Raw genomic sequence first — 21,319 nt, forward strand, 5'->3', positions numbered from 1 at the left:
ACTGCGCAAGTCCTTGAGAGGCAGATTAAACTACGACTTTCTCAAATCTCAAGGTCTAGGAAAGTAACACAGTGGTAAAGTTCTTGTCTAGCATGTGCAACATCTTAGGTTCAATACCCACTATTGTCAAAGCTATGTGGTGTGTGTGTGTGTGTGTGTGTGTATGTGTGTGTGTGTGTGTGTGTGTGTGTGTGGTGGGGGCTGTTCTCTCTCTTCATATATATTTATACATGACATGCATGGAGGGAAGATGAAATGACTACCTAGTTACCCAAAGGAAAAAAAAACATACTGTGGTGGGTCACATAATCCATCAGGCACACTTCCACAACACAGCCTTTGATAACTACATTCCAATGAAGCCTAGTCAGGCATACCCAAGGTGCTTGATTCTTGATTATGTGAGAGGAGTCATCTTGGGAACATTGTTATAAACTCAATTTTTGAATGAAACCCTCTCTCTCTTTCTTTCTCTCTCTGGAATATATTCTACATTCCAGTGCACATTATCATTTCTATACTTATAATAATCTTGGTTTTCTTTCCTTCATCTTTCCAACCTGAGGTATTACTGGGTTTATTTTGCCTATGTGTTTTCAGGGTTATACCCCTTGAACAAAATGCTTAAAAACTGGCTATTACTAAGCTTGGTGATAATTGGGTGTCATTAGTGATGTTTGCTAAATACACAGTCTACAATATGCACTAGACTCAGAAGCTGGGAGCCTGTAGGGTTGCCCCTCTAAGTTTGCCAGTTTATAACCATGTTTGCAAGATGAGTCCTTTCACATAATCAAGAATCATGCAGCATGGATACAATATGACTAGGCTTGACTGGAATGTGGTTATCAAGGGCTGAGTTGTGAAGGTGTGCCTCATGAGTCATGTGGCCCATCACAGTATAAGGACAGAGGTGTTTCTTCTCTGGATAACTAGGCAGCCATTCCTTCTGCCTGTCATGGATGTCATCAGTGGGCTAAGGGAGGACAAACTATGTTCTTTCTAGGTCTCAGTTTGGAATATTGAGGAGGAAGATGCTACAATAAAAGAAGAAGTAAAAAGACAGCTCCATAGGGCAACTCCACAGATTCATACCTGGAGCTGTTGAGCTGATAGCCTACCTTGTAATTACTGGCTGCCAAAGTTGGAAATACTGTGGGGTTTGTGGGATCTTGATTCTAGTAGCAACTGTGACCATTATTTTTCTCTTTTATGATATTTCCTTTCAAACTGTACTTGAGATCTTTGTTGCAGATGAATACCCTGTGGCACCAGCCTGGTGTGTGGAGACTTCAGTGAGAGTCAGCACTTGAAAGGCTGTAATATGACTGTGATGAATCGCAATGACAAGACTGAGTTGCAGCTAAATTGTGAATGGAGAAGTGAATCCAAGCTCACTTCCTTTGACAGTTAAAGGGGAAGATGAGTGGCTACCTGAGGATTTGGATCAAAATATTTTTTCCTGAAAGAATGGCCACACACACTGGGTGTCACTACCCTAAGATCAAACATCCAAGGCCTGCATTTGCTCTGTCCAAAATAAATACAATCAGCTGTCAAGTGTGCCTGTTATTAGCACCTGGCTGCGTTTGTTGATCCTTCATGAAGGTGGGGAATTTGGCATTGATCCAACTTTGGGCAATGTGTGAGTGAGATGAAAGAGTCTTGCCTAGGTATACAGAAGAGAGATCCATGTAAATACAGTTATGCAGTTAACAAAGCAACCCAGTTACTAGAGCCCTCCCAGGTTACATAGCTACAGACTCCCCAAAGACAGCCTTGGAAAGGATTTTCCTTGTGGTGAGTTATTAGTGTCTTCCTGAAATATTCTTGTGTATAAGAACTCAAGGTTAAGGCCAAATCATATCTGAAACCCACGGATACTTTTGTGCATTTTCCAACTAGATTCTAATTAAAAGGACTGAAAAGATAGAGTTAACTTGGAAAAGGCATGCATAGAATTGCAACTTTGGAGTAGATAAAGAAAAATAATAATCAAGCACAGTGGATCTTTCAAAGATACTTAATGGTCAGTGTTGACCTCATGTTTTTTGTCAGTTTTCTTTATGAGCTAGGTACCACTATGAATGTGATGCTGTGCGTTATTTGGTTTCAAAGGTAGTATACTTTTCTTCCATTATTTTGCCTTGTTGGTTTCTTTCTGCTGCATAAAGCAAAGGGAAAACTGCTGTTCCAGTCTTGACTAGCTTGCTGATAGGATATTTTTGAGTCAATAAAATAATATATTAATATTTTATATTACATTGAATACACAGTGTTCACAGAACCAACTGAACACAATCTTTGTGATGACACCTAAAGAAAAGTGGAGTTTAGCTTTGCAGTTTGCATGGCCAGGAGAAGTAAGGATCTTCTAGTCTCAAAAGCTCTGAGGCTACTGTTCAAGATCATCTTCCTTTTAAACATCTCAAGTAATAGACCCTCAGATGTCTTTCCAATAGTCAGTAGTTCCTTCAGGTTTATGTAAGTAAGTCATCTGAGCCTATATCTGAGTTTAGTGGCATATCAAACCTTTCAGTATTGTCATCCAACCCCTTGCTCTCTACTATTTCAAGCGACTACTTTTTTCTTTTGCAATTAAATTTATTTATTTTACAACCTGACCAGCTTTAGTTCCCTCCTTTTCTCCCAATCCTCCACCCACTCTGCCCTCTCCTTTAATTCACCCCCACTCTGCATCTGTTAAGAAATGGGAAGGCCTCCAATGGGTATCAACAATGCATTCAAGGCACTACTTTTGTTAGTATTCTAAAACTTTGTCCCAAATCTACTTTATGATCCACAATTTCCAGTTTTCCCACTGGGTCTTATATTAACAAAGATTCTCTAAAGTAAAAAAAGGAGAAGCAAACAACAAAACATATAATATATGCATATAACATATATGTACTATATATGATTTATCTTATATATGAAGGAGGAGGGGAGTGGAAGAGAAAAGAGAGGAAACAAAATGAAGAAATTTGCTGACATGATGTTAAGTCTGACACACTTGAAATCCAGCTAAGATTTTCTTGAAGCAAAATCATTTCTTTTCTAAGTAACCTTGGCATTTGTTCTCAGGCCTGGACAAATAGCATAGCATAAGGCATTTGTCTTCCTTTAAATTAATGGTGTATGTTAAGTGTATCTAAACAACTACAAAACACCAAGGTTTGCACTTGTTAAAGCCAGTAGGCACTGTAGGCCAAACAAATTGACACATACATACACACAATCATCAGAGCCTCCATATAAGAAGAGAAATTATTTTCACACTTTGCATTTGTATGAATGGGGCTTTTCAATCCAGTCCAGACATGTAGGAGCTCTTTGAATACCTATATCTCTTCAGTACTTTTCCTTTGAGAGGATTGATTGACAGAAGTAACTTGTAACTTCAAGTTTTCCATGGATAATTCTGGAATTTCTGAAAGATGTCTATTCCTCACTGGAGAAAAATCCATATACATGAATTTTATATTTATAATTATTTTGGTTTTGTTACTATTAATTAATTAATCCATCAATTTTTGAGACAGGGCTCACACTATAGCTCAGAATAATCTGGAACTCCCTATATCGTTTAGACTGTCCTTGAACTTGAGTGAATTCTGATTTAGCCTAGTGTATTCCAGAAGCCTTTCACCCTTGTACCTTCATTCACAGTTGTTTGTTCTGAATTAAAAACTTTGAACTATTGGATTTCTCCACTTTATTTTGAGGTTTATTTTCTCACTATTCACATGGATCAATCATAAATCACTATGAGTAGAATGAGACTTAATTTAAAGACAAGCAAACCAGCTAAAGCAAAAGCTTAGACTGTACAATACCTGGTTTATTGAGATAAAAATTACAGTTACTTAAAAGAGTTTTTAAAATCTCTTTTAATTTTAGTGACCCACAGGAAAAATTGATAATCATTTCATTGGAAAACGTTTTATTTTATTTATTGTACTACAGGAACCACAGAAGTTTAAGACAGATTAAAAGTAAATATAAAATGCAGCTATACCCGAAACATAAACTCACAAGTGACCATCAATTGATTGTCATACTTTAATTTAAAAGTTTCAGACCACTATTAGTTGGATTACTGCAATTTAATTATTATATAGGGATAATAAATTTTAGATGGCAGCTTTCCAAACTCAATTATTAAAGGACTATATTTTAGTAATTATTACTAATCATCCATTAATTCAAGAATGATACTGTCCTTATTCCTGATATTTTAAATAATACTGCCATTAGATGTGGTGTTTTTATAAACAAAATATTATTTTAAAAATTGGATCTTTGTAGACACTGAATAAAATATTTGATTTGATAGTTATATATATTTCACCAAAAGTGTAAAGGATTCAAATAGTTCACATTCTTAGACTGTCTAATGGACTGTTGGACCACAAGACTAAAGAACTGACAAGTAAGTGCCCAGGGGAAGAGGTGTCTTAGTTGAGAAAAAAATGAAAACACATAGGCATGCACTCCTGGTAGCATTTTCATTCAGAAAAAAACAACATAAACACTTTGAAACATTGAAACTACTTTTGTGTTAAGTCAAGGTTTAAGAGAGTGTTCACATCCTACTCTAGTTTGTATCAAGAAGACATGCTTCTACACTTCTCTACACATAGATTCTCTAATTGGTTACACATGGCTACACACAATTGGTAACAGCAGTTGCCATGGTAAGCTAAGTTCTCACTTACTTGTATTTTTAGTGCTTTGGTCTTAACTATAACATTTCTTACCTAAGCAAACATGCTTGGTAATTTATATATGTTTATTTCTTGTAGTTATGGAGACTGAGGATGCCAAGGTTTAGGTGCCTGCAGATTCTCTGTTTCTGGTAAAGAGAGTTGTGTTCCAAGGTAACAGTTCAGTGCTGTTTCCTTCCATGGGAGATGGAACAATAGCTATGTCCTTACATGGCAGCAGAAGAGACAGAAGAAGCAATCAGTCCAACCAATTCCCTGTATTGCCTTTTATAGGGAATATCTTTTTGTGTCTCAAGACAGGGTTTCTCTATTAACTTTGGAGCCTATCCTGGCACTTGCTCTGAAGACCAGGCTGGCCTCAAATTCACAGAAATCCACATGCCTCTTCCTCCTGAGTGCTGGGATTAAAGGTGTGTGCTATAACCACCCAGAAACAAAAATTTTTATTAACTACCCTTTGGGGAACCAAACCCCGGTTTCACGCGTGACAGGCAGAGGGGCTCACCACTATACTAAGGAGGAGGACCTTTTATATGGATTTTAATCCCATTCATAAAGACCTTACCAAATGCCTTACCTCTTAATACCACCAACAGTGGGAATTATGCTATGAAGATAAACACTTGAAGTGAAACCTACCTGTAGATCATTTAATTAGAATATGTTTCTATTGCGTGGATTAAGAATACCAACTACAGACATTTGTGGCAAAGTTTAATACAATGAGATATATGTTTTATATGTTTGTTATGTGCAATGTATCAGAAAACCAATGCTCTGTATCAGCGCAATGTTATGTAAGCTTTTGTAAAGTATAAGCTGCTTTTCCCTCTTAAAATTTCTGTGATTGCTTTACTCCTTTGCAGACAGTTTGAAATACAAGCGCGTGTATGAGTACAGAGTCATCCACTGAGGCATACATAGCCTGTCAGTGACCACACCATGAGAGAAAAGTGACCTTTCCTGGCAGCTATCAATGCTCTTCAGCCATGTGTTGAGACTTGGTAGCTCTTTTCCCACACAAGCTGGACTCTTTAACATGTTTGAATATATGCAGATCTTAGGAAGGAAACCACAGCTGCTTGAGTTCATGTGTGGGAGAGCAATGTATGTTTATAAAATAGGATTCATGGAGCACTTGACCGTAATCCTCTACCTCCTACCTTCCTTCTCCTTTTTGTCTTCTATGTTCCTTGAACCATCAGAAAGTACATATTGGCATAGATGTTCCATTACTCTCTTATTTTCAGCACTTTAAAGAGTTATGTATCTCTGTCTTAATCACTACCCACTGTAATATAAGGTTTTCCAGGCAAGGTTGAGAACAGAACAACCTTCAGATATAAACATAAATGCTTTCCAGTTTGGTAACATGACACCTTAGCAAACGAGATTAGATTTCTTATTAAGGCCTCAATTCTCATGAAGAAAGATGTTGCTTAGGTTCATAAACAGTCTTACCATTCTTGAAACATTGGAAACACCATTGCTCGCATCTTAAGTTTGTAATAGTAATATATTTTCTAAGCAGACATCTGCATAGGACCTTCCAATTCAATTGAGCATTTTCTGCACAGTTGGAGATTGTTTTATTTGTGTCTTCCAACTAAATCTTATTATCTTCAGCAATAAGATCTTACCATCAAGTTAAAAATAGCATGAAGGGGGAAGTCCTGTGCATATGCTGTCTGATTGGCTGAAAAATAAAGCACTGTTGATCAATAGGGAAGCAAGATAAGTGGGACTAGGAGTCAAGGAGGATTCTGGGAAATGTAGTCAAGAGTGGGAGTCATCATGTGACCCTAGAAGAAATGATGCATGAGGCTGCATCCTCAATAAGATAAGACCTTATAAAATATATATTATTAATTATGGGTTAATAATTATGTCAGAGTTAGCCATTAAGAAACCATAGCAAAAGGCCAACAGCTCAATAATTAATATAGCATCCTGTGCTCAGGGACCATGCTGGCGGGAAGAATCACATTACTTTAGCTGCCAAAGGTAACAGTAGAAGTATATATTGTTTGGAGCATCACTGGTATTTCCCTGACTGATAAGGAATAGGAAAGTAAAGTATGTATGTCACTAGGATTTTCATTTAATAACCACTGTCTTCCTAGTGCAGCCTCAATCATCTGTGATGGGTACCTATGTTCTGTTCTTAATTTATTCTACAAACTGGTGGGTCTTTATTAAGCTCTTTTGTATACCTTAATTTAGGCTGATCTGTACCATATACTGTTCTTACCCCCACATCACTTAACCTTTAACTTTCAGTATTCACTCCTGTTCTTCATAACACATGTCTCCCATTATCCCCTCTTATTATATTTTTTTTCTTGAGGTGCAAGAGCATATGCTTCCATATACATTTTCAAGCACACTTAACTTTGGTTAACTCTTTCCACACCTCTTCCTTTCCTTACCCCTTAGGCCTCCATTAGCTCCATCTCTGTTTTCATTTTCCCTGTATTCTATTACTCCCTCCTCTTTCTTCTTCCCAATTTTGTGTGCTATGTTGACAGATAACACTTAATTTATTCAGAATCATCTATTTACCTGAGTAGAATTTGATTTTATTTCTGAGTGTCTTTGAGCTCTCAATTCCTTTCCTGTTTGCTGGACAGCAAATAGCTGAAGGTCTGCACCAGTCCTTACTACACTAGCAATTTTGAAAGACTGAATAGGAAAAGAATGCCTTCAAAAAATTCATCTGGTAAGTAAGCAGATGAGTAGCTCTTAGCCTTTGAAACATGAATGTTGGGAATACCAGGTTAATAAGAAAGGAAGTTAGAAAGGGGAATTAGCAAAAGGTTACAAAAACAATACACTCTTGCAAGCCTCTTTTGGCAAATGGCCTGTAGAAGCATTTAGAGTAGACAAAAGTTTAGAGTTACTTGAAAAGATAAAGGGGCAGAGAAGATGTTCACATTACAGGATGAAGTAATTACTATTGGGAAAAAGAGATGAGCTAAGTCTCTTGTTTTGGTATAAGAAAAGAAGGGAAGCTTGGAAAACTACAATTTATGTTGTTCACATGACCAATCTCAATAGTCTCCCCAGTTCATCTCCTATTTCATTCACATTCTCACGATTCCATCCAACCACTTGGCTGATTTCAAAAGAAATGACACATATTTCATTGAACTCCCAGTACACTCATATTAAAGATATTCCCCTAATAATAACTGTTTTAGTTTTTCTTGGAAGGATTACAGCTACATAAGCCAGCCAATTACTATATCTGATAATATTCAAGATCGACCAGTGGGTAAACATGCTGAACCACAACAGAGTTAACATTTTGCCTCATATTTCTTTGTTATACAAATTCTAGCATGCCTTCCAAAGCTTTGTTTAGACTGAGTGATACTAATGAGAACTGATTGATAGAGACCTAGAAAGTATTATAAACTTATCTGACCCTTCAGTTAATGTAATGTTTATTAGGTTTATACAATAAAAGGATGAATTTACATGATATAAACTTGGAATCTGAGACATTTCTCTGAAAGTCTGAGAAAAGTGGACATCATAAGTACGGTGTGTGTTTCTAAATTATTTTATAATGTAAACCCTACAAAGGGTATTTAATATGGAAGTAAAGTTGATACAAAGCATTTCTAAAACAGTAATTTTCAAGTAGGGTTCATTTGTGGCCACAAAGGAAGTATTTGTGTGACCATTTTCATTTTCTTAATTAGAATGTAGAGTGTGTAGTTAATACTGATGTTCAATGTACGAAAGTCAAGGCTACTGTTCAGTATTCTATATTGCTCAAGAAAACCCTCAACAGATAAATATTATATAATCTAAAAAGTCAATAGTGCTGAGCCTGGAAAATCTATAAAACAATCCATTTATCTTATATGAAGATTTTTCTTTCAAATTATGGTTACAGAATTACTAAAATAGGCTTCCTAAATCTTCCACCAGGAAATCCTCTGTAAGTTTGGGTCCATTGTAGCCTTAAAAGTGATAGCTCTGACTATTTGTCATTCTTTTGCTGTATTTGAATATAAACAGTGGACAGTACTGTTATTTTACAGGGCATGTAAGAGACATTTCCATAAAATTCTACACTCAATACATTTCATAAACACAGTGGTGTTATGTTCAGGAAGCAGTCTCCTGTACCAGTTTGTTAAAGGGTACCTCCCACTTTCTCTTCTAAGAGGTTCAGTGTGGCTGGATTTATGTTGAGGTCTTTGATCCATTTGGACTTAAGTTTTGTGCATGGAGATAGACATGTATCTATTTGCAGTCTTCTACATGCCAGCATCCAGTTCTACCACCACCATTGGTTGAAGATATTTTATTTTTCCATTGTATAATTTTAGCTCCTTTGTCGAAGATCAGGTGTTCATATGTGTGTGGGTTAATATCAGGGTTTTCAATTCAATTCCATTGGTCTACCTGTTTATTTTTGTGCCAATACCAAGCTGTTTTCAGGACTATAGCTCTATAATAGAGCCTGAAATCAGGGATGGTGATGCCTCTGGACTTTGCTATGTTGAACAGGGTTGTTTGGGCTATCCTCAGTTTTTGTACACACACACACACACACACACACACACACACACACACATAAATACAATTTAAAACAATAGTAATGATTTTTAAATGAATTTTTGTTGCTATGTGTATACATATGTTGTTCTAGTTAAAGACTATCAACCTCCTTTTCCCCCATGACCTACTCTGTCTTTCTCTTCTCCCCCTCTCTTCTTCCCAGCTCCCACTCCCCCTTACCCCTCACCATGTTCCCCATCCATTCAGAGGGTCTTGTCTCAATCCTCTTCTCTTGGGTACTATGCATATATGCATATCTTTTAGGTTCTTTCCTGTTTCCCAGACTCTCTAGAAAACATATATGAGTGAGTACATACCATGTCTGTCTTTTTGTGACTGGGTTACCTCACTCAGGATGGCTTCCTCCAGTGCCATCCATTTACCTGCGAATTTTAAGATTCCATTGTTTTTTTCTGCTGAGTAATACTCCATTGTGTAAATGTACCACATTTTCTCCACCCACTCTTCAGTTGAGGGGCATCTAGGTTGCTTCCAGGTTCTGGCTATTACAAATAATGCTGCTATGAACATAGTGGAGCAGATGCCCTTGTTGTATGAATTTGCCTCATTTGGATATATGCCCAAGAGTTCAATTGCTGGGTCTTGCGGTAGATTAATTCCCATTTTCCTGAGGAATCTCCACACTGATTTCCAAAGAGGCTGTACGAGTTGGCACTCCCACCAGCAGTGGAGTAGAGTTCCCCTCTCTCCACATCCTCTCCAGCATAAATTGTCTTCAGTGTTGAGTGGATGGGGGTAGAATAGGGGGAAGAGGGAATCATAGTTTAGAAGACGGATCAGGCACCAGAGTGACCTCTAGTGATCCAATTGGCAAGCTAAGTAATAGTGGAGAGACCACCTCGAATGCCCATTCCTGATAGTGAAATTGATGTCTATAACCATCTGGGAGCCTTCATCCAGTGGCTGATGGAAGTAGAGGCAAACACACAGTTAAACACTGAACTGAACCCAAGGAACCTAGTGGCAGAGAGAGAGGAGTGATGAGCAAATTGGCAAAGAATGGGCTGGCAAAACCAGCAGAGACAGCTGATCTGAATAGGGGAGAGCTCTTGGACCCCAGACTGACAGCAGGGAGGCTAACATGGGACTGATCTGGACCCCCCCCAAATGTGAGTGTCAGTGAGAAGGCCTGGGCAACCTATGGGGCCTTGAACAGTGGATCAGTGTCTATCCCTGGAATACAAACAGTCATTGTGTGCCCATTGCACAAAGAGGGATGCTCTCTCAGCCTGGACTCTTAGGGGAATGCCTGGACCCTACCCGGAGTGAAATGACAGACTCTAGATATCCCCTATGTGGAAGGAATTGGCAAGAGGGTGGGAGGCTGGGGGGGGGAAGGGGAGTGCAGGAGGAGGTGAGGGAGAGGGAACTGGGATTGACATGTAAAACAAGCTATTTAAAATTAAAATAAAAATGATATTAAAAAAAATAATAATTTGCTGAATGCAAACAAAAAAAAGACTATCAACCAATTGTGGAATATGTCATCTGTATATATTATGGCTACATTTTTATAGATATTATACCTTCACAAGTTGAGCTGGGTCATGAGCAGTGTTTAGGTCCATTTACTCCTTATGTAGACTTTTTCTATACAGAAAAATATGTTCAGGCTGTAAGAACTTTAACATATCGATGTAAAGCAGTTCAGAAATAAGAGTTTTCTTTTCCAAATTGGTGTTTTATGGTAATTATAATGTATATTAACTTTAAAATGTGCCCAATTGCCCTTTATTTGTCGATAATAATCACCAACATCTTTACCATTAAAATTCTCATTTTTGTATTAGTTGTTTATTTAACCAAGCCCAACAGCAATTTAATAATGCACATCTAAAATTTTACTGTTCATTTGCTTGCAACTATAGTCCCTGGAGGTTCTGCATACCTGGTCTTGATTTCTTTCTACTATGTTTCTGATAAATAATAATTGTTTATCTTTCTTTCCATCTCATTTGATACAAGGCCAATATTTTCTTATCTACTCTCTGATGTTTATGTACATTTGATATGCATCTGCCTGTCTGTAGCACAAAAGTAATCATGTTTCACCAACATATTCTTTGCTTAAAAATCGTCTCACCAAATAACATTAATAAATACATCCTGATATATGGGTAAAAAACTACATCATTCCCCCAGTTTTGTTTGTTTAGAGCCATGAGGTGCCCTGTCTTGTAAGACACATGTAACTTTAATTCCTACAACAAAATAAAATATTTGTATTACTCAATAAGAGAGTCCAATGTTCTTTTCCATCAAGGAACGTTGTAACCACCTAATCTTTATGGTATTATGGTAGAAATGTTATTTCTTTCTCCTCATTTTTAAGTGTTCTCATTCTCCTGACCAGGAGTTAATTTTTTTCTTGATCCAAGAATCTTTATATGACTCATAAGAAAAGACTATTTTTTGAGTCAACAGTAATTCATACAACACTATTTCAGAGTCAGTGCGAGTACTCTGACATGAAGAGATATAAAGACACTTCATGTGGGCTATCTCCTCTACCTGAAGTCATTGTGGTGACCCTCTCTTTAGAGCAGGGCGCTTCTTAGGATGTCAGGCACCCAGTGCTAGAGTAAGGGAGACTATGTTCCTGTTGTCATGAGAAAAAGAAGAAGGCCATATATAAGATGTTTCCTCTTGGCAAAGTCATACTGTCTCTTTCCCATCACTCTACATGCTCCTCCTCTCCCACATCAGTTCCCAAAACATGGAGACTGTCAGCTTAACTGGCCAATCCTTATTTAAAATATTGACAGAATTAAATGTAACATGGACCACTTAACCAATTTCTTTCAAAATATGTAGTTTTGTTATTTACTGACCTTTGCAATGAAGGAGAAATTAAATGAGAAAACAAAAAGAAATACAATTTGCAAAATACCGTAGAAGATGTTTTATTGTATTTGTGGCTAAGACAAAGATTATACAATTATAAAACTGCTTAAAATTTTCATTCCCCTGAGGAATTCAGCTAAATTTAGAAAAGAATCTGTTTCCGTATTGTTATTTGAGCAAAATATTGAACTTTGAAATGTATCTCACCATACACACACACCTGTGCACATAGTGCATATACTCACACTTGAGTTATCAATGAGATTGTGTTTTCTCCTGTTCTTCCTATATCCTCTTAATAGGTGTGGTTATTATCCTTTATAACCAATACACTTCCCCAATACAAAAAAAGAGCAACCCTCTGTTTTCCTCTTCACCAATGAAATGAAATGATGGAAACATGCTGTTAGTGTTACTTTCCATTTGTGAACTTTGGCAACTTCTCTAATCGTTTCTAGAATACTTTTTACAACCTCACTGATTTGGAAGAAAATAGTGTGTGGGGGGAAATAGCTTCCCTTTGACAAAGCTAGCTGCCAATTTGGATTCAGTGTGTGTGAGGACAGGAGGAAGCTCCTAACCAAGGCTTCCTTGTGGAAGCTGTAACAGTGGTCATTGGATAAAAGTTAATGATAAAAGCAGCAAAATGCCACGCCTTTCACTGAAATACAACATGAATATGCTCGAGAAGAGAAAAAAACAGCTGCAAACACTGCAAGCAAAACATATTAATTCACAATCGAGAGGCCTCATGGAGGTCTCAGTGCTTTGAGGGCTGTAAGATAAGTGCAGAGGTGCAGACATGCAGATAGGCTTTGAAAATGACAGGATGAGGAGAATGACACTAGTTCCAAGCCAGTGAGAGACAACAGGAAATATATGAAGGATGTGGGTTTGTCTTGGTGAGGTGGGAGGGAAGACACACGAGAGTTTCTTTCAGTTGACTGATTCCAAATAAGCCACTCACACATGAGGCATCGTGCTCAGGTCTGCTTCCTACATCTAGGTCAGCCATGACCAGTAGAAGACCATCAATCACTCCTACTCACAAAATGGAGTGAGTGTGATTGATTGTTCAGGACTGAATTAGCCCTGCCTGATTCAGGGGAACCTTAATGAAATCTGGAAGCCCTGAACTGGAAACTTAGGTTTTGGCCTGGAAATGGACCCCAAACCTTGGGGCTAACTCCAGGTGTGCCCTAGTCAATCCAAACCCTAATCTAGGAGTAGGCACTTGGAGATGGAGTGCTATACATCACCACTTTTGTTTTGTGTCATTTTAACACTTTGAGATTTTCTGACTAAAAACCATGAGAACAATCTTACTTGTGATAGCAGATCAAATTCTATTACTGCTTTCATGAAGAAAATACTGATTTATCCAGCCCGAATCAGTTCCATGTACAGAATTAAAATATAGAAAAAAATTTAATAAGCACACATTAATGTGCAGCAAAATGTCCAACACTTAATTTCTCTCTGCTGTATTATGTATTTTTCCACTTGTTGAGGTAAAATACCCTAACAGAAGTAACTTAAGGAGGAAACATTCATTTTGTCTTGTAGGTTCAGGATTTACTCAATCATGACAGGGAAGTTCCACTGGAAGGAGTTTTATGCTGCAGCTCACACTGCCGTTGCAGCAAGAAGCAGAGAGCAATAAACAACATGCCACAATCAGCTTTTTGCTTTTGACTTATCCAACTGCCCAGTCAGAAGGTGATGTACCCCAGTTATTGTGGTTCTTTCTACCTTAACTAACCTAATCTAGGTCATCCCTCACATGTGTGCCCACAGAGCTGCAAGACAAAAATGTTACAACTCCTTGATTGTATTTTGCATCGCAGCTTGTTACTTAGTGACACAAAGCATAATAAAACCCATAATTTCTTTTTTAAATTAATAACAATCTTATTTTAAATACCAATCCTAGTTCCTTTTCTCTCCCATGTGCCTCCACCAACCCCCTCATCCGACCCCCATCCATTCTCCCAGGAAGAGTGAAGTCTCCCATAGGGGATCATCAAAGTCTGTCACATTTAGAGCAGGACCTAGGCCCTTCCTTGTGTATCTAGGTTGAGAGAGTGTCCCTCCACAGGGAATGGGCTCCCAATGACCATTCATGCACTAGAGATAAATACTGGTTCCACTCTCAGATGCACCATTGACTGCACAGGCCTCCCAACTGACACCCATGTTAAGGGGGCCTAGTTTGGTCCTATGCTGGTTACCAAGCTGTCAGACTGGGGTCAGTGAGTTTCCACTTGCTCAGGACAGCTGATTCTGTGGGTTTCCCCAGAATGATCTTGACCCTTTTGTTCATCACTCTACCCTCTCTACACTGGATTCCAGGAGTTCAACTCAATGCTTAACTATGACTGAATCCCTGCTTCTGCTTCTATGAGAGCATTTAAGTTATAAAGTGGAAAAAAGAAAGCACCTTCAAGAAATAGTGCTGGTATAACTAGATGCTGACATGTAGAAGATTGCAGATAGATCCATATCTATCCCCATGCATAAAACTTAAGTCCAAATGGATCAAAGACCTCAACATAAATTAAGCCAAACTGAACCGCTTAAAAGAGAGTGTGAGAAGTACCCTTGAACGAATTGCAATAGGAGACCACTTACTGAACACAATGCCATAGCACAGACACTGAGACTGACAATTAATAAATGGAGCCTCCTGTATCTGAGAAGCTTCTGTAAGGCAAAGGACACTATTAACAAGACAAAATGACAGCCCAAAGAATTGGAGAAGATCTTCACCAACCCCATGTCTGACAGAGGGCTGATTTCCAAAATATATGAAGAACTCATGAAGCTAGTCACCAAAACACCAAATAATCCAACTAAAAAGTGGGGTATAGAACTAAATAGAGAATTCTCAATAGAGGAATCTAAAATGGCTGAAAGACACTTAAGAAATCGCTCAACAGCCTTATCCATCAGGGAAACCACCTTAACACCTGTCAGAATTACTAAAACAAGAAACGCCAATGAGAGTTTATGCTGGAGAGGATGTGTACAAAGGGGAACACACCTCCACTGCTGGTGGGAGTGCTGACTCATACAGCCATTTTGGAAATCAGTATGGTAGTTTCTCAGAGCCAATGTATCTTTAACTATGTTGTTTTGAGAGAAGATAACACACATATTCCTTTTTCTGTCTTCTGCATGCTTTGAATTCATATTAGTCTTCTTGATCAGTAATGGCAAAGTATGATTGTGAAAACGAAGAAATCAAGTGCTTGTTAGGAACATCCCCCAGCATCTGCTTCTACCACAGCACAAAGAACACACATTGCAAGAACTCCTCTGTACCATTATGTAGATATTCAGATGTGAGGGCAAATCAGTAGAACAGTACATTTATGAGGATCACAGAAATCAAGATCTTAAATTATCCATGCGGTAAATGTGATGATTCCAGAGCCTTCCCCAATCCTTTCTCTGCCTTCTCTTCCCTTCTCTTCTCTTCTTCTCCTCCTCTCTATCCTCCTCCTTTTCTTCTTCCTCCTCTTCCTCATGCTTCCTCTTTTTTTCACCTTATTTTTGGCTTTGTGAAACATAACCTTGTTGTTTATTTCAGGTTGTCCCCAGACTCAGTCTGTGTATCTCATTCTAGTCTTGAGCCATAATACCCTTTCCCTCAGCCTCTAGAGTCTTGGGATGGAGACCACCATACTCTGCTCCCACATTTTCTACAACAGCTTGGAATCCAGTCATCCTATTTTATTTCTCATTGGACTCTTCCACATTTATGGCTGAGATGACTGATTCAAGTACAGTCTAATCTCCACTGTACTACCACACTAAATCCACCACATGTTTTGATCAAATCCTGCTGAAAATGTTATGTAACTTATAGCTTCATTATGTATTGTATGAATTCAGAGGTTTTCAGAGACATGCTCTGGATTTTTACTGATGGTAGTTTTGCATTAACTATAGAGGTAAGACTGAAGAGGTTTTCCCAATGTGGGTCAAAGAATTACAAAGATTAGAAAATTACTTGCAAACTTAGTAGGAAAATGTCAGTTTCCAGCAATATAAAAAACCATAGAGAGGGAGATTGTTATGCTTGTGTTATGAAAAATATTCAAAAGAGGATACTATTTCCATTACTAATTTCAACAATAATTTTAAATCAAATGTCAAAGTTAACTTACCAAGTCAGGATGTTGAATATACTGTATATGAGACAGAGAGAGAGAGAGAGAGAGAGAGAGAGAACATAAAGGAACATTTAAGAGAGACACAGAGAACGAATATTATAAAGAACAATTGGTGGCTTTTAATTAATGAATCAGATTCCCTGCTTCTATGATGCATCACTGAAAAGCATTTGATGACTATTAAAAAAAGAAAAGAATGGTGGATTTTGACAAGACATGTGCAACAGAAAAATGATGCATGCACAGAAAATTTGTGACCCCCCCAAAAGTGATAAAAATAGCAACTAGCTTGATGATTCACTGGAACTGTGAAAAGAATGTAACCCCTGGTGAATTAGCACACTATAGGCTTCATCAATTTTTTGTTGTTAAATAACATCTTTATTTGTAGCTGGGCATGAGCACCTCTCTTTGGTTACAGTATCATGGGTATAATTACACTCTTAAATGATTATACTTTATGTTGATTCTATAAATACTCATGAGTTGGAGTATATACAGTATGTATAAACACATATGTGAGGTTATTTATTATCAATCCACATCTTATTTTCTCTTTCTTTTGACTTGACTTTGATGACAATGATGGATATGAATTCCAAAATGTTGGTTTCATGTTTTCATTTCATAGTTTAAAGTAAATATTTCTAAGTCCTTTCTCCCCTGGGCAATGTGTTTCTCATTTACTGTGGCACTCAGTGCAGAGGTGCGGCTGACCACTAACCTGACATGGCCTGTCATTGGGGACTGCCATTTCTTCCATCTTCTTAATGGACATTGCTCTACAGATGTCTGTGGCCTACCTGACTACAATCCTTTAAATTTTAATTCATTTTACATTTAGCTTGGTCATAAATACCATTTAGGTACCAATACTCTGCTTCATGGAGTCCCTAAGGAAGCGTTTTTGTTTTAATGAGGCCATTTGCAACTTAAGAGCAAAAAAAATTCCATCTTTGATTGAATATATTTGTCAGTTCTATTCCCGATTGGCATTTTCATGGAGAAACTTGGATAAAACTACAGGATGGCTGCTTACCAAGTGGGATAAAAGTCCCAGCATGTTCCCATTCTCAAATTTAACTGAATAAATGGTCTTCAAAAATACATTTTTAAAACATCAAAGTAAACCCTAGGTACAATTGAAAGTAAAATCCACAGTTAAATAGTAATATAAATGGAATTTCTACTGACATTTTTTCCACTGTGAAGGAAAAACATAAATTGTGACTTCAGTTTGTAAACTATTCAGGTAATACACTAACATAATAGTAGATGGAAGCAAATGTCACAGAATATATACAAATAGTGACTAATTATCCATATTGAAGTTTTCTTCTCTCATTTTTATTCCAGTGTTAGACTCTTCTTGTGAGTCAGACAATATTTGTCCTGCCAGGTTTTGGGAGAGAAAACCTGCCACTGAAAAAGCCGAGGTGATAATCAATTCAAATTTTTCTCTGTATATTTTGAGTGTCTCCATTATAGAAATGAGTTCAAGTGGAGAAGCTACACAAATTGTCTTTTAAAGAGTAGCACTTTAACTGTTTAAGGTATTATAAAGCCAGAAGCGGTGGCAAATACCTGAAATCCCAGTCAGCTGAGGGATGAGGACAGGGAGGCAGAGACCATGGAAACTATGTAACGAGTCCAAGGTCAGCCTGGTCTGCCTACAGCAAGCCTATCTCTAAGTAAGCAAATTAAACCCAATGGCATGCATGAAAAATATATTGATTTTGTATATCACTTTAGTTACTAGATTCTTATTTTCAGCTTTGGTTTATAGCATTTCTTAAAGAAAATAATAATAATTTCCTTAAAGCAGTTAAATTCATTTTTACATTATCCCTTATTCTTGAAAACTCTTGGTTTGCTGCTATGCTTTCTGGTATGCAACAGAGAGTGTTAAACAGGAACTCAATTAAATGATAATCTGTGTATCCGTTGTCTTTATGTCTCATTTCAACAGCTTCAAAGTAGTGTTAAATAGGAACCAAAACAAATTATATAAATAAATGGAATTTCTAGTTACTATTCTCAACATTGGCATATTCCTTAGTTGGTATCAGTCAGGTAGCTGAAGGGAAATATAGCTCTAATTGCTGTGTTTTATATTTCTCATGTATATCTCAAACGTGATATTGCTAACATATTGTTTTAGTACTGAGCAATTGTGTCTGCATGTCACCTCACAAAGTCCCACACCCCCTCTATTCTTTACCATCCCAGTTGTTAAAGCCACATCTTTTTCTCTTGGTCTTTCCTTTTCACTCATACTAATCATTCAAGCTTTCAGGCCCTTCAAACTCACTTAGAACACAAATGTGAAATCAAGGATAAACCACTTTAACTTTTATAGAAGTCAACATATAGGTTTGTCTTTGCCAAAAATATATAAGACTATCCTTATTCGGAGTTATATGAGGCTGTGGTTCCAATTATGGTGTTTCTCAATCTTGTTCATGCCTGTCCATAAAACAATTGTAATCATTGATCTTTGAAGATGCTGAATGGCTCCTGTCTCAGCACTATTAAAACTCCATACACTCTGCTTGGAAAGATGGGCCTCAGACACTATTATAACTAGGTTCGTTATTTTCTTTCTTGGTTGAGTCAAATGTCACATCTCGGCATATCATTCTTTACCCTCGCCTATCTTTGTATTTTCCTATTTCTTCCATTACATCAGAAAAAAAGCAAATTATGACTGACAGTCAAATCCCAATCAGCACTTATCTTCACAAATGATGTCTTATTGGAACATAGATATTTTCCTTATGTATACCCAGAGCTGTTTTGCTCTATAAAGAAAGAAACACGGCCGGGCAGTGGTGGCGCATGCCTTTAATCCCAGTACTTGGGAGGCAGAGACAGGCAGATCTCTGTGAGTTCGAGGCTGGGCTGGACCCACAGCCTCCAAAACAATACAGAGAAACCCTGTCTCATAAAAAAAGAAAGAAACACATTGTCATCAAAGAACCCCAAACTTGAAACTATTGTCCTGTCTTTCAACAAAGAAATTAGCAAATCCTGTTGTTTTGTTCTTATTTTGGTTATTATTATAGTCCACAATAGGCTTTGTACATTTCATTGTCTTTTTTTTTATCTGATGCATGTTCCTAAAGAATAGTTGTTATATTGATGTGTTAGTTACTATTCTCAGGATTATTTTTCTTTTGGCAGATGGGTGGCCAAAGAAAAATTATGACTGTGTAAAGTAATTTCCTACAGTATATATCTATTCTATATCCTCATCTCTCCTCTATTGAAGGTGTTGATATTAACTGAAAAACCTTGTTCATCAAAAGAAAAAAATGTATGAATAACAGTAGGATTTACAGACACATGAGTTGCTGGTCATAATTTTTCACGTAAGTTGAAATGATAAACACAATTCTATTCCACAGAAATTTAGATTTTTGAAAATGTGTTCATTGAATTTTGATGATACAATGAACACTGCAAAACTACAGGAGGACAGATAAAATGGGATATAGACTTGTGTTAATCATTAGTTAAAACACACATTTTAAAAAGGAGTTCACATATATCGGAAAATCACAGGTAAAACTGATACTTGAAGAATTATGCTTAGAAAAAGAAGTCCAGCACCTAACATCAGAAGTGAGTAGAGTTCTAGCTCCATAGTGTACTGACAAGAGCGTGAGTGAGAAATTATTAAGATGTCTGTCTTACAGGCTCATGTTTAACACGAAGTAGGACACATGTGACTTCATTTCTCATATAAATTGAATAAACTCAAAGTCAACATGGAAAATTTGAGATAAATTATGTTCAGTGGTGTTATCACTTTACAGGTTAGCTCTTTAGGTTCAACCTTCCTTCTACATTCATGCCTGGGTTCACATGGTTTAGCTGAAATTTGAGGAAAGTTGAAATGGATTGGTATATTTTAGATAACCGATAGCTTCTTTATTCTTATGCAAGCTGTTTAATATCTTTGAGACACAGTATCAATTTATATAAAATGCATAGTGGTTTCTCAGGCTTTCTAGAACACACAATCATGCAGAAACTGTAGTAAAATATATTTCAGTGAATAAATTCCATCCAAATAAAACTAATAGATATGGAAACTTGTTACCTAATATCTCCAGTATACTACTGAAAATTAGACACTATAATTTGTAAATATTCTTTTTATGCACCTGATGGGGCCTAAGGTTATTATTATTATTTTTTTTTGGCTTATTGAGTTAGAGAGTTGTGGTGTTACTGTAAAATCTTACTAGCTCAAGAAGAAAGAAAGAAGCACTCCCTATGATTTAACTGTGACTTCTGACATCTGGGGTTACACTGACTGTTTTAGAACTCAGAGCCAGCATCTAGTCTTCTATTTGTTTTCTTTACTGCCGCTGTGATCTGACTAGAAATGAGCAGAGTTTTTCCCATTATGCAAAAGAGAGCTCTTTCCTGGCAATTCAGCTGCACCCAGACATGTAAGAATGCTTTTCTCTTTTTATTGGTGTTCAGTACTCCTTACTATACAATTATTTGTACTTGGCTTCATCTCCCCTGTATTTTTGATCCAGATGTATTCTGACCTATGTTTGTTTATCTTGAAAAGGTTTTTTTTCTCATAGATTTGTACCACCTCTGCTAACTTTTCTTAGACTAAGTTATTTTTCTGAAGGGTCAACAGCTATGGAATTTAGTATGCTGACTTCAAATAGTGACCTCTTTAAATAAACATTGCTGAGAGGAGTTGTTCAAAGGAGATAGCTTGATCTAAATAAAGCTGTGTTTAGTCAACCTTGTGAAACTGTTGGAGTTTATATTTCTCTTCTTTTCCTTTTATCAAAACATGACTGTCTTATTTTGTATTTCCTTGGGGCTCTACCTTATCTTAGTTCAGTCCATTGCTTAAATCTTATGTTAATGTTGCTTCTGTAGTCTTTAGGGTCTTTCACATTGTCAGAGTTTACAGTCATGATATTTCAACAATAAAATATG

This window comes from Mesocricetus auratus, unplaced genomic scaffold, assembly GCF_017639785.1.
Source record: "Mesocricetus auratus isolate SY011 unplaced genomic scaffold, BCM_Maur_2.0 Super-Scaffold_100004, whole genome shotgun sequence".
NCBI classification, from domain to species: Eukaryota; Metazoa; Chordata; class Mammalia; order Rodentia; family Cricetidae; genus Mesocricetus; species Mesocricetus auratus.